We start from the raw sequence: 11,239 nt of genomic DNA, 5'->3' as shown, positions 1-11,239 counted from the left end.
GGAAATGAATCAGTAATGAACATGAGACACATTTACATATTGGATTTTTTTTTTTAAGCTCAAGGGCAATTTTATTGGTGAAAAAAAAAAAACAAGACAAGTAAGCTGTGGATTGTGGAAGTTGCCTATAGGAGAAGAATCAGCGGAGAGGGGAAATGTGGCTTGAGTTAAGTCACCATTAGAGATCAGTCACATATCAGACAAGAGCCTTATGGTGGGGAAGAGGGTTTCAAGAAAGAGTGAAGTCCAAAGTGCTAGGAAAAGGGTGCTTCAAAAAGAGATGAAGTTAGGAAAGGGACAGGTATGGTTTTCTGAGTGACTGGAGAACCAGGCAGACTTAGGAAGCTGCATTCTGTAAAGGACTCTACTAGAGGGTGGAAATTCTGCAAAGGCAAAGTCCATTATCCCATTAAAAGGCCAATTACTCCTCCTACCTCTTAATTTAGCTTCCAGTGAACCAGCATCCTGAAGGCTGGATCCTTGGCAAGTTGATTGGCTGATTCAACTGGATTGACTCTATTTTTAACATTTTATTTTTTATATAAGCGTACCTTCTCTTCACATAGTCTGTGCACCACATGTGTTCCTGTTGCCCAAGGAGGCTAGAAGAGGACACCAGATCCCCTGGAACTGGAGCTACAGGTGATTGTGAACTGCCTTGTGGGTAGTGGGAGCCAAACTTTGTTCCTCTGCAACAGCAGTAGAAACCCTTAATGGCTAAGCCATCTCTCTAGGCCCTTTTGTTAATGAAAGACAGAAAGGGAGTGAATCTGTGGGGGAGGAAATGTGGGGAGGAACTGGCAGGAGTAGAGTGAGGGGAAACTGTAATCAGTATATATTATATGAGAAAAGAAATCTATGCTTGAAAAAAGGAAAAAATATTAAAAAGAGGAAGAATTGCATGACAGGGTAAAGGGCATGGCCAATTGAACTAACACACTGGTCCAGTATCAGACAGACTTAGGTTCAAGGTTCCCATGTTCACAGAATTCTCAAATGTCGGTTTGGAAGACATTAAAGGCAGAGTAATTGCTATTTGCTGCTCTGTTGTTTGAGACATTTGAAATATGGGTACAGACTCTAAGATTATCCTTGAGCAAAAAAAAAAATCATCACCCTGCTATGTGAGTCATAAAGAGTAATCATCTTTATATTAAGGAAGATTTGTTTTCCTGTTTTTGCCTATACAGCTGGAGCCTATCAGGCCTAAATAGCCAAAGGTAGTCAGGTCTATGAAGTTGGAGGCAGACAACTTCCGGCAGGTCTTATTTTTTTCATGCATCTTTGTCCTGTAATAGGGAAGCTAGCATGCAACTTATACTGGTAAGATGGTACTCCACCCAGGGACCTTGTTGAGCCTAGGAACTTTTCACCACATAAGTGTATTAAAAATTTAACCCATTTTACTCAAGCATCCAGTATTTTCTAATAAATTTTTAAAATATACCTGATTTTCAATATTCTTTTACATTAATATTTTTGTTAGATTTTTGTCAAAATATCTATCTCCTTCTGAACCACTCATTTATTGCATTAACTTTCTTACGTAACTCATTTTTCATTACTACTATTTTGGAAGCCAATGTGCTTTTATAAAATCCTCATTTTGAATTCTTTATGCAAAAAGATTCTTGCTCGATCATCATTTTGTCCTAATCCAGACGCAGATAAAAATATGCTTAAAAGGAGATATGTTCAGAATCTACCAGAATTTTAAACATTTGTGACTTAATTAGAAGTAAAATCTGTATCATACAGAAATAAGAATAATGCTGTTCTTTTACATATTAAGGCCACACTGAAAACAACATAGTTATTGCTAGCAAAAAGGTCTTTTAACACTTAGCACAAGTATTCTTTCTATGTCCACCTTCTATAAATAAACAAAGACAATGGGGAATGGGCCACTTTGATTCCCTAGTTGGTAGCTCTTGAACTGCTCTTTGTAATTCTGAGCTAAAACAATATCACGCCAGTACCATCCAGCCCGAAACACTGGGAGTGTGTTTCAGAAAAGCTGCAAGATCATGGTAGCTGGTTTTCCTGACTCCTGAAGATGTATCTTCAGCCAGAATTACTTGAAACACTTTATTCCAGATGTTTCTTATCTCCAGGAGCTCTGGATGATAATGGAACTCTTTTCATTTAGGACACAGACAAGAAGCTCTTCTCCTAAGGTTGATGTTCTATTGGGAACTCACCAAGGCCAGCTGGACTGGGTCTAAAAAAAGCATGGGATAAAAGCGGACTCGCTGAACATAGTGGACAATGAGGACTGCTGAGAAGTCAAGAACAATGGCACTGGGTTTTGATCCTACTGCACGTACTGGCTTTGTGGGAGCCTAGGCAATTTGGATGCTCACCTTACTAGACCTGGAAGGAGGTGGGAGGTCCTTGGACTTCCCACAGGGCAGGGAACCCTGACTGCTCTTCTGGCTGCTGAGGGAGGGGGAGTTGGTTGGGGGAGGGGGAGGGAAATGGGAGGCGGTGGTGGGGAGGAGGCAGAAATCTTTAATAAATAAATAAATAAATAAATAAATAAATAAATAAATAAATAAATACCAGATGTAGTTGCCCCTGTTAAGGAGACATGGCAGGTTTTGGTCCAAGTTACAATTTTCAACAAAGTTAAGTGTTGCTAAGCACGGGGAGTGATTAGTCCAAAGAAAATTATTGTGATTGGTCCATACACGTCTAGACTAAATAAACACTCAGACTCACTTAGTGATTCAGCTGGGGAGACACTCTCCTGTGCTGTCTTTCATGCAGTTGTCCCCCATGATGTCATATAAAATCCTTCTCCAGAGTGGTCTTTCCCTGTGTACTTTCAGTAGTGCAGGCTAAGGAGGTAACATGGAGAAAGACTGTCACTGACAAATATACTAATACGAGCCAGCACAACTGTACCCTACCTCTCCCAACCTTCCAAGGAACATATGTCACCGTGGCAGACAGCTGTCTAAGACAAAAGCCAACACTACTGGAGACAGTTGGATCCTGTTGTTACAAACTCTTACAAGCGCCTTTTTCACATGCACACACACGTTTTCCTCTTCAATGAGATTTATAGCAGTGCAGTGATTAATGATATTTTTGCCCAGGTTTACTTTGTTTTCAATCCGAACTTAAAATTAATTCATTCTCCTCACTCCCTGTGGTAATAAAAGGAAATTTTACTAATAGAAACGCAGCACCTTCTTAGCCTGACCCTCCGGAAACTGAATAGCGTTCCCTTCCTCACTGGTGTTAACAGTTTCACAACTCTTACAGACCTGCGATGCTCCTGCTTCATATCCGCATGGATTTTGAACAGAGAACGTGTATGTTCGCTGTGCTTAACTTCTCATTCTGAGTGTGGACGTGGACAAGTTCCTTCTTGTATTTCATGGGTTCAATAAGTGCTTAGAGTTTCAAGTACAACAGAACCACCTGTTCCTCTGTAACCTTGCAGCTGCAGTCAATGCTGGTGGAATCTATAGCAGCACTAACTTAACTCTGGGCTAATAGAAATGACATATACAAAACTTGGAAATTCACTTATGTAATTCTGCTTTGTTCTGTTTTCTCTGTCTTTGTCCTAAGAACCTGTATAACAAACTACTTTGGGAAGAGATAATAGAAATAGGAGAGGCCATGACATCAAAGATCCCTTCAGGCCATTCCACTGGGACCATTCACCACCAATGAGACTTCAACAAACCTCCTGCCATGTGCAGCAGTGAAACTATGACAGAATAACACACTCACACACACGCACACTCACACACACACAGCCAAAACTACCCATTCATGATCTTCTGACCCAACAAATATTTGTTGCATTAATATGTTTATTAGTAGTTTCTATAAAATAAATCCAATTGCTGCTACCACCAAAGATTCAAAATGTATATTTTGATTAGAGAAAATCAAAAAAAGCAAAAACAAAGTAGGAATTGGGAAAGATTCCCAAGTTTGAATCCTTGGCACCTATATAAAACTACTTGTGGCTGGTTGTGCCACACTTTACCCCACTTTACGGTGGCTGGGACAGGCTGATTCTAGGAACTCAGTGATCAGCAAGGCTTGCTGAAGAGGTGAGATTCTGTTTAGTTAGAAACTCTGCCATGCATGAATAAGGCAGAGAGCGGTGAGAAGGATACCTGTCCTTCACTTCTGGCTTCCGTGTGAATCCACATAGGAGTGGGCCCCTGCCTGCATACAAACGTGCACCACATACAGACACACACCATCAGTACCACCACCACCATCATGACCATCACTACTTCCATCCAGAGGGGGTGGATTTTCTCACTAGGTTTCCTTACCACCCCTCAAATGCCCGCCAGTTCCAGCTGTCTCTCACCACATTTCCTCTCTCAACTCCATCTCCCCTTCCTCCCTAACCTGATCCTTCCATTCCTGCTCTCCCCTCCCCCAGTATACCCATAAATATCTACTTTATTTTCCCCTCCACACATTGTATTTTAACAAAGTTTATAAAAAATAGTGTTTTCGTATAGTCTTATCAAGCATACTCAGTATTCTATGTCTCTCATTATTCTCTTTACTTCTGTACCTCCCCGTTCATTTATACATTCCCCGTTTTCCCTTCTCTCCCTGTTATAGTACCTATACATCATGATGAAATAAAGACAGAAAGAAAGAGATGGATAAATAGAGCAATATCTACTAAGAACATGACTTAGGAAACGTTAAATAGCTAATATCAAATGCATTAGAAATTTGAGGAGAAAAGAAGTCCTTTCTCTCTCCCTTCCTCCCTCAGTCCCCTCCCCCTTTCTTTCAGGCAGAAACAATCAACTAATACAAGAATCAATAAAAGGAGTGTAAGCCCTTTTAGGGTAAAACATCTTTCCTGCATAAGACTTTTTTTTACAGTCTCTTTTACATCCTTATTTCGTAAAGAGTAGATGAAGGGATTCAGCTTAAGTGTAAACAAAATATAACATACCGAAGCTATTTTACAAAGTTCAGGGTTGTTTGGAAGTGTGAGATACAAAAAGCAAGCAATTCCGTACAGTAAACTTACAACCTCCAGGTGGGAGCTACAGGTGGAGAAAGCTTCTCTTCTCCCTTCATTAGAATGGATCTTTAAAACTGTGTATATACATGTAGATACTACAATAACAATTATTGTGGACAAAATAATAAATACAGTCAAACTAAGTGATATCATCCTATTGATAAAGGTATTAGAACAGGAGATCTTTTTGATTGAATTTGAATTACAGTAGAAGTGATCTATAATCCTAGAGGTATAAAAAGACATGGAGAAAGTTACACTGATTAGGAGGATGGAGCTGACCCAGCCACCAACAGGACACAGACACTTCTTGACATGTGGACACTGTAGAGGGAAGGATTACAGATAACAATAAAGCAGTCATAGGTCATGGATGCTAGTACAAAGGCTTCTGTTACCATGAAAAGTGCATAAAGGAAAAGCTGAGCCACACAACATACGAAGGATACTTTTTTCTAAGATAAGATGTTGGCCATGGATTTAGGTACAGTAACAGTGGAGTAGGACCAGTCAATGACAGAGAGGTTGCCTAGGAAGAAATACATTGGTGTATTCAGTCTAGGGTTAGCCACTATGATGCCAATAATGCTAAAGTTCCCCCAGAAGAACCATCTCAGAAATAGAAGAAAGAGGACACTGTAGAGTTTTGGACAGACTTTTGATGCCTACAAGAATGAAGTCAGTCACTTCTGAGTTGTGAATGAAATTAGTGACGTCTGAATGGTTGACTCTTTCCATGTCACCCATGGCAAATTTCTGCTTCTGGTTATAAAAGAAAATCAACATATAAACTCCCCACACTTTATCAGCTATAACCAATAAAACCACATGTTGAAGAAGCTTAGATTTGACATAAGCTTTTGTATCCACTCCCCAACTAAGTTTACACAGCAGCAAACTATAGATGAGAGATACCTTGCTGTTGCCTAAGGCAACACAATTGGATCATTGATATTTCATATATCTGTACTGTCATATGAGATCCTGTGAACTTTAATTTATGGCTAAGATAATATCAAAATTTTAAAGAGTGATAAACTCATAATACTAAAATTACAGTTTTCTAAAATTTTAGCTTACTATTTTATATTTGTTTTTCTTTTTAATAACATGTATTGCCTTTTGTCTGTAATAAAAATTAAAAAAAAGAAAGCTAAGAGTAAAATGCAAGGTAGTATCTTTTTAACAAATGAACTCTTACAACTACAGATATTTATCAAGAAATTATTTTCTTCTGAGAGAGATCTTTTTATAAACTGGCTAATCTCCAGTTCATGGAACACATTCATTTAATTTAAATGCAAAAAAAAAATCAGTAAGACATTTATAGTTTTACCCTTTGGAATTTGATTCTTCTTATTTCTGTGTAAATAAGTCAAAAAACACATCTGAAACATTTTAGAATGTGAGAAAAAATTAGAAGCTTAAAGAAATGAGCCAATCAAAAACCTCTTGACTCCATAGAAAAAAATAGATTATATTAGACAGAAATTATTAATGAGCTCTTAATCTAACAGTAAGTGCTCTGTAGTTTTAAGAATAAATACATGTTAACTTTCTAAAAACACCCAAACCACTCAATTTTCTTGTAGGCTAACTGATAAACAATGAAAACAACTTGAATTATTTTGAAGCATTTCTGGTGTTCTTAAATTATGAAAAATACATTCATTATTAATTAAGTTGTCTAATAGCTAAACATTTCATTTTCTTCTTTTTTATTTAAGCCAAATGTTATTCATTCTTCCCATTAGTGTGATGGATAATAAAAAACTACAATAATCCAGGAAACTTCTTTCACAAGCCTGAGATTAGTGGCAGAGTCACAATGAAAAACAATGATAAGCCGTTTCACTTTGACTCACCAGCCTCCCTAGTTATACAAAGAGTAGTGATATTTTTTCTTTTCTTAGGATTACAAGACTCCTTCAAAACCCAAAGGTTTTAATACCTATTATGTCTTTCATTTGATGCTTCTTTCAATAATTTTTTCATAAAAATCCAAAAAATTAAAACATATGCATTTGAATACATAGAAATAATGACTCCACATAACAAAACTGGATCTTCTTGATCTCCATCCTCGCTCTTCTCTATCATTATTTAAAATTCATTCTGAAGGGTTTATAATGGTTTGATTTCAATGGTGGTGGACATGATTTAAATTTACTGCATAAGGTGGATAACGGTGTTCATCTTCATTGGAGAAGAATAGAAAAAGACTTCTCAGGTTCCCAAGTCTGCAGAGCACATTCAGCTGCTGTCCATTGGTTGGTTTGGTGTGGGAAAGGGTTCTCTTAAAGGAGACAGAAGGTTAAATCATTTTACATGTTTCTGCCTGTCACAATAAATCATAAGCTTGTGACTTAATGAGCTTGATTGTGACAAACATTTCAAAACATGTAGTTTAATTGCCTTTGAAGTTTAATCTAAATTTAAAATAAAAGGAGGATTTAGTAAGGAAGAAATCTCATTTCTTTAACAAATCAAGAGCTACTTTGTTGCCACACCCATGAAAGCAACATAATTTTTCAAAACTAATCTGTCTGTATTTAACAGACTATTCGTTAATGTGTTTAGTCAGTATTTATAAGCATCTAATCTCTGGCAAGAATTGTTTGCCACTGAATATAAAGGTTTTTAAAATATTCAATTCAGGACTAGTTTATGGCATGAAATTGTGCTATTTCATGAAGCGTTTATCGTGACGTGAAAGTGGTCTTTAGTTCACTGTTAAGTGACCAACAATAACTCACTCATTGCTGGTTTTTTAAAAACACATTTTGAAATAGGATAGGGTGATGCTGCTGAAGGTTATAGGTAAGATGTCGAATGAGCACAACAGTCTTATGTGACTTTAAGAGCAAACCTGACTGTCAGGGATCCTGGGTGTTTTTCAGTCACACTGAAGATAACTTTGGATTTAGAAAAGTTTTTAATATATCCATGAAGAACAGCTGACTATTCCAACCTAAACACACAGCTGTTACTGTTCATATATTGTGTACAAAATTACAAAAGATAGATTTATCTGTATTAATAATTAAATTGATCATATTACAAATGAAAAGATTGGAACAATTTTATAAAGGAAATGTATGAATTGTATGATTGTAAAATTTACTAAGCAGTGAAAGCAAGTAAAATTATAGAATTCATGTAACTCAAACTATACTTTAAATATCAACTATTGTATATTGTTTGATTCAGCCATTATCTTTCTTCAGGGTAACGGAATATGATTTTCTGATGTGGGAGTTCCCTCTGTGTGCTGTGGTTACCATTAATGAATAAAGAAACTGTCTTGGCCTGTTGATAGGGCAGAACTTAAGTAGGAGGACTGGACTAAATGCTGGGAGAAAGAAAGGCAGAGTCAGGAGACGCCATGGATCCGCCACCGGAGATAGACATGCTGAAACTTTGCTGGTAGACCACGACCTCATGGTGATATACAGATTACTAGAAATGGGTTAAACTAAGATGTAAGAGTTAGCCAATAAGAAGCTAGAGCTAATGGGCCAAGCAGTGATTTAATTAATACAGTCTCTTTTTTTTTAATTTATTTATTTATTATGGATACAACATTCCTTCCATGTATGTTTATATGCCTGAAGAGGGCACCAGATCTCATTATAGATGACTGTGAGCCACCATGTGGTTGCTGGGAATTGAACTCAGGACCTCTGGAAGAGCAGTCAGTGCTCTTAACCTCTGAGCCATCTCTCCAGCCCTAATTAATACAGTTTCTATGTGACTATTTTGGTTCTGGGCGGCCAGGACAAACAAGCAGCTTCCTCCAACAATTCTCAAAGATTATGCTCACCTGAATAATCATTAAATTATGTCATCACATTTTGAGATTCAATAAAAGTATGCTTTAGGAATCTATATAAACCCTGGGTTTTTCTACAGTACTAAATTACATAATTATTTGATAAATATTCTTACCTTAATTTATATTTGTTTCTCTCTTGTGGCCGTTTCTACATGAAGCTGAAGAATTCCAACTTTTTTATTTTATTCTAAAATAAAAGATAAATTTGTAAAATAAAGATAAAAGATCAAAATTAAACATTCCTAATACTACTTAAGTCCCAGGAAAATAACAACCCTCACAGGCACAGTATGCATATTTTGGTGGCTTTGCTTAACTTCATAATTTCCCATTATCAATTATTAAGGTTTGTTCTCTCTTTAATTTAACCTTGTTAGGAAACTGTTGATATTATCTTCCCAGAGGCAAAAATAATGGCCTCTGGATTGCCTCAATTTGCTCATAGAATTCTATTTCTCTGCCAAAACTGAAGTGCCACTGACTGAATCTATGAATGTAAGGACATGCAGAGTTCCAAGCTCCATGCTGACAGACCTCGTACTGCAGACTGCAGCAAAATGTAGACAAGAGTAACAAAACCTCTGATCCCGGATGACTGTGGGGAAAGCAACCAGAACTGTGGTCTTAGTTTAATCCAATCCAACAAAACGGTTTCAGAGAATTGTAGTATGAAAGATTTTTAGAACTTTGGAAGATAAAGACTGAGAGTGGGCTAGAAATGAAGTCAATTAAAATTTCTAAACAAGGGCAAAGTTTAGTGCCATACCATGAGGCTACAGGAGGAGCGGTAACCAAGTGTGATTTCTTGGTTGAATGCTCTTGACATAATCACAAGCTCATCTTGGACGAATCTCCTTTTGAAAAAGGTTTGCTCATAATGAGTTGGAGTCTGGGTCTTTGTACCTTAACTTGCCTGGTTGCCGCAGAGTCAGATGCCATCTTGGTCTCTGAATCTACTGCTACTTTAGCCACTGGTGTCTTTCCAACTTTAACCAGGCTTTGCTGGATTTAATATTCTTGATTAATACTTATTCGTTCATGTTGTTAAGATTATAGTTCAGCAACAGACTAGTCTGAAGCACTTTGTGTGGCCCAGGCTGGCTTCAGATTACCATCAAACCTCCTAGTTCAGCTTCCTGGGTGCTGAAAACCTATTTACACCACACAAGATGTTCTTACTTTCTGTCAGAATCTCTTTTGCAATATCTGGATAATTTCTAACTTTCTTTAAAGATATCTGATGTCAGAAACTATTTTTCTAAGCAGTAGGAGTTATTAAATTCCAGCTTAAATACTCAATCCATGTAACAAAATGTATAGTGTTAACTTAGAAAGTACAGTTCTGCTCCAAACATTCCAGATTATTATACACCAGTGTGTCAAATGGCTATGAATTATGAAGAGAAAAGAAAAATTGGACTTTTAAACATTATTAGGTCCTTCTCTGGCACACAGCATCTATGAGAATTTCATGTAAAAAGCAATCCCCAAACCTTACGCTGAGATTATGCAGCTTGACCACTATTTAGAGAAAAGTACAAGAAGATATCTTGTAGTCCATAAATTACTTGGGGTTTGAATAGACACAATACACATGCGAAAAATAGGTCTTTCAAATACAGGTGCCCCTTTACTTCTGGTTAATATTTGCAACTATAAACCTAAAACTTCTTTCATTATTAATTTTTTCCAACAAACTTAGGCTCTTTCCACTGGGATTTATTAAATGCCAACTATCTTCCTACATAAAAGAATTTACATTAATATTTAACTTGTAAATTTCTTGGCAAACTTTTTTCCCCAATTTGGCAAGGTCCCTAATCCTATGAAACTGTAAGCCAGCCCCAGCTAGATGTTTTCCTTTATAAGAGTTACCTTGGAGCCGGGCGGTGGTGGCGCACGCCTTTAATCCCAGCACTCGGGAGGCAGAGGCAGGCGGATCTCTTTGAGTTCGAGGCCAGTCTGGTCTACAAGAGCTAGTTCCAGGACAGGAACCAAAAAGCTACGGAGAAACCCTGTCTCGAAAATCCAAAAAAACAAAAAAAAGAGTTACCTTGGTCATGGTGTCTCTTCACAGCAAAACAACCCTAAGACACAGGGCCACATGTGTGCTATTATTAAAGAGCTGACTCGTTGATTGTTAGACACATGGGGTAGTTTCTCCCTGAGAGGTCATACTCTCTGCCCCAGAGCCCTGCTATTCTTCATTTCTTTATGGAACCTCAAAGAATAGATTGTCTCAAAACACACACACACATGCACACATGCATGCACACACATGCAAACACAGACACGCAAACACATACATATGCACACACGCAAACACAAACACACGTACACGCGCGCACACACACCTAGATTCATGGTGTCCCCGTTTC

The 11,239-nt window shown here is 37.5% G+C and overlaps 1 pseudogene; it reads right to left on the bottom strand.

Moving 5' to 3' along the window:
• Nucleotides 1-3,288: 3,288 nt before the first annotated feature.
• LOC130866193 (olfactory receptor 9K2-like) lies at nt 3,289-5,773 on the bottom strand (annotated as a pseudogene).
• Nucleotides 5,774-11,239: the final 5,466 nt, after the last annotated feature.

This window comes from Chionomys nivalis, chromosome 25 (genome assembly GCF_950005125.1).
Source record: "Chionomys nivalis chromosome 25, mChiNiv1.1, whole genome shotgun sequence".
Classification (NCBI taxonomy): Eukaryota; Metazoa; Chordata; class Mammalia; order Rodentia; family Cricetidae; genus Chionomys; species Chionomys nivalis.
This window is presented reverse-complemented; position numbering and strand designations above follow the sequence as displayed.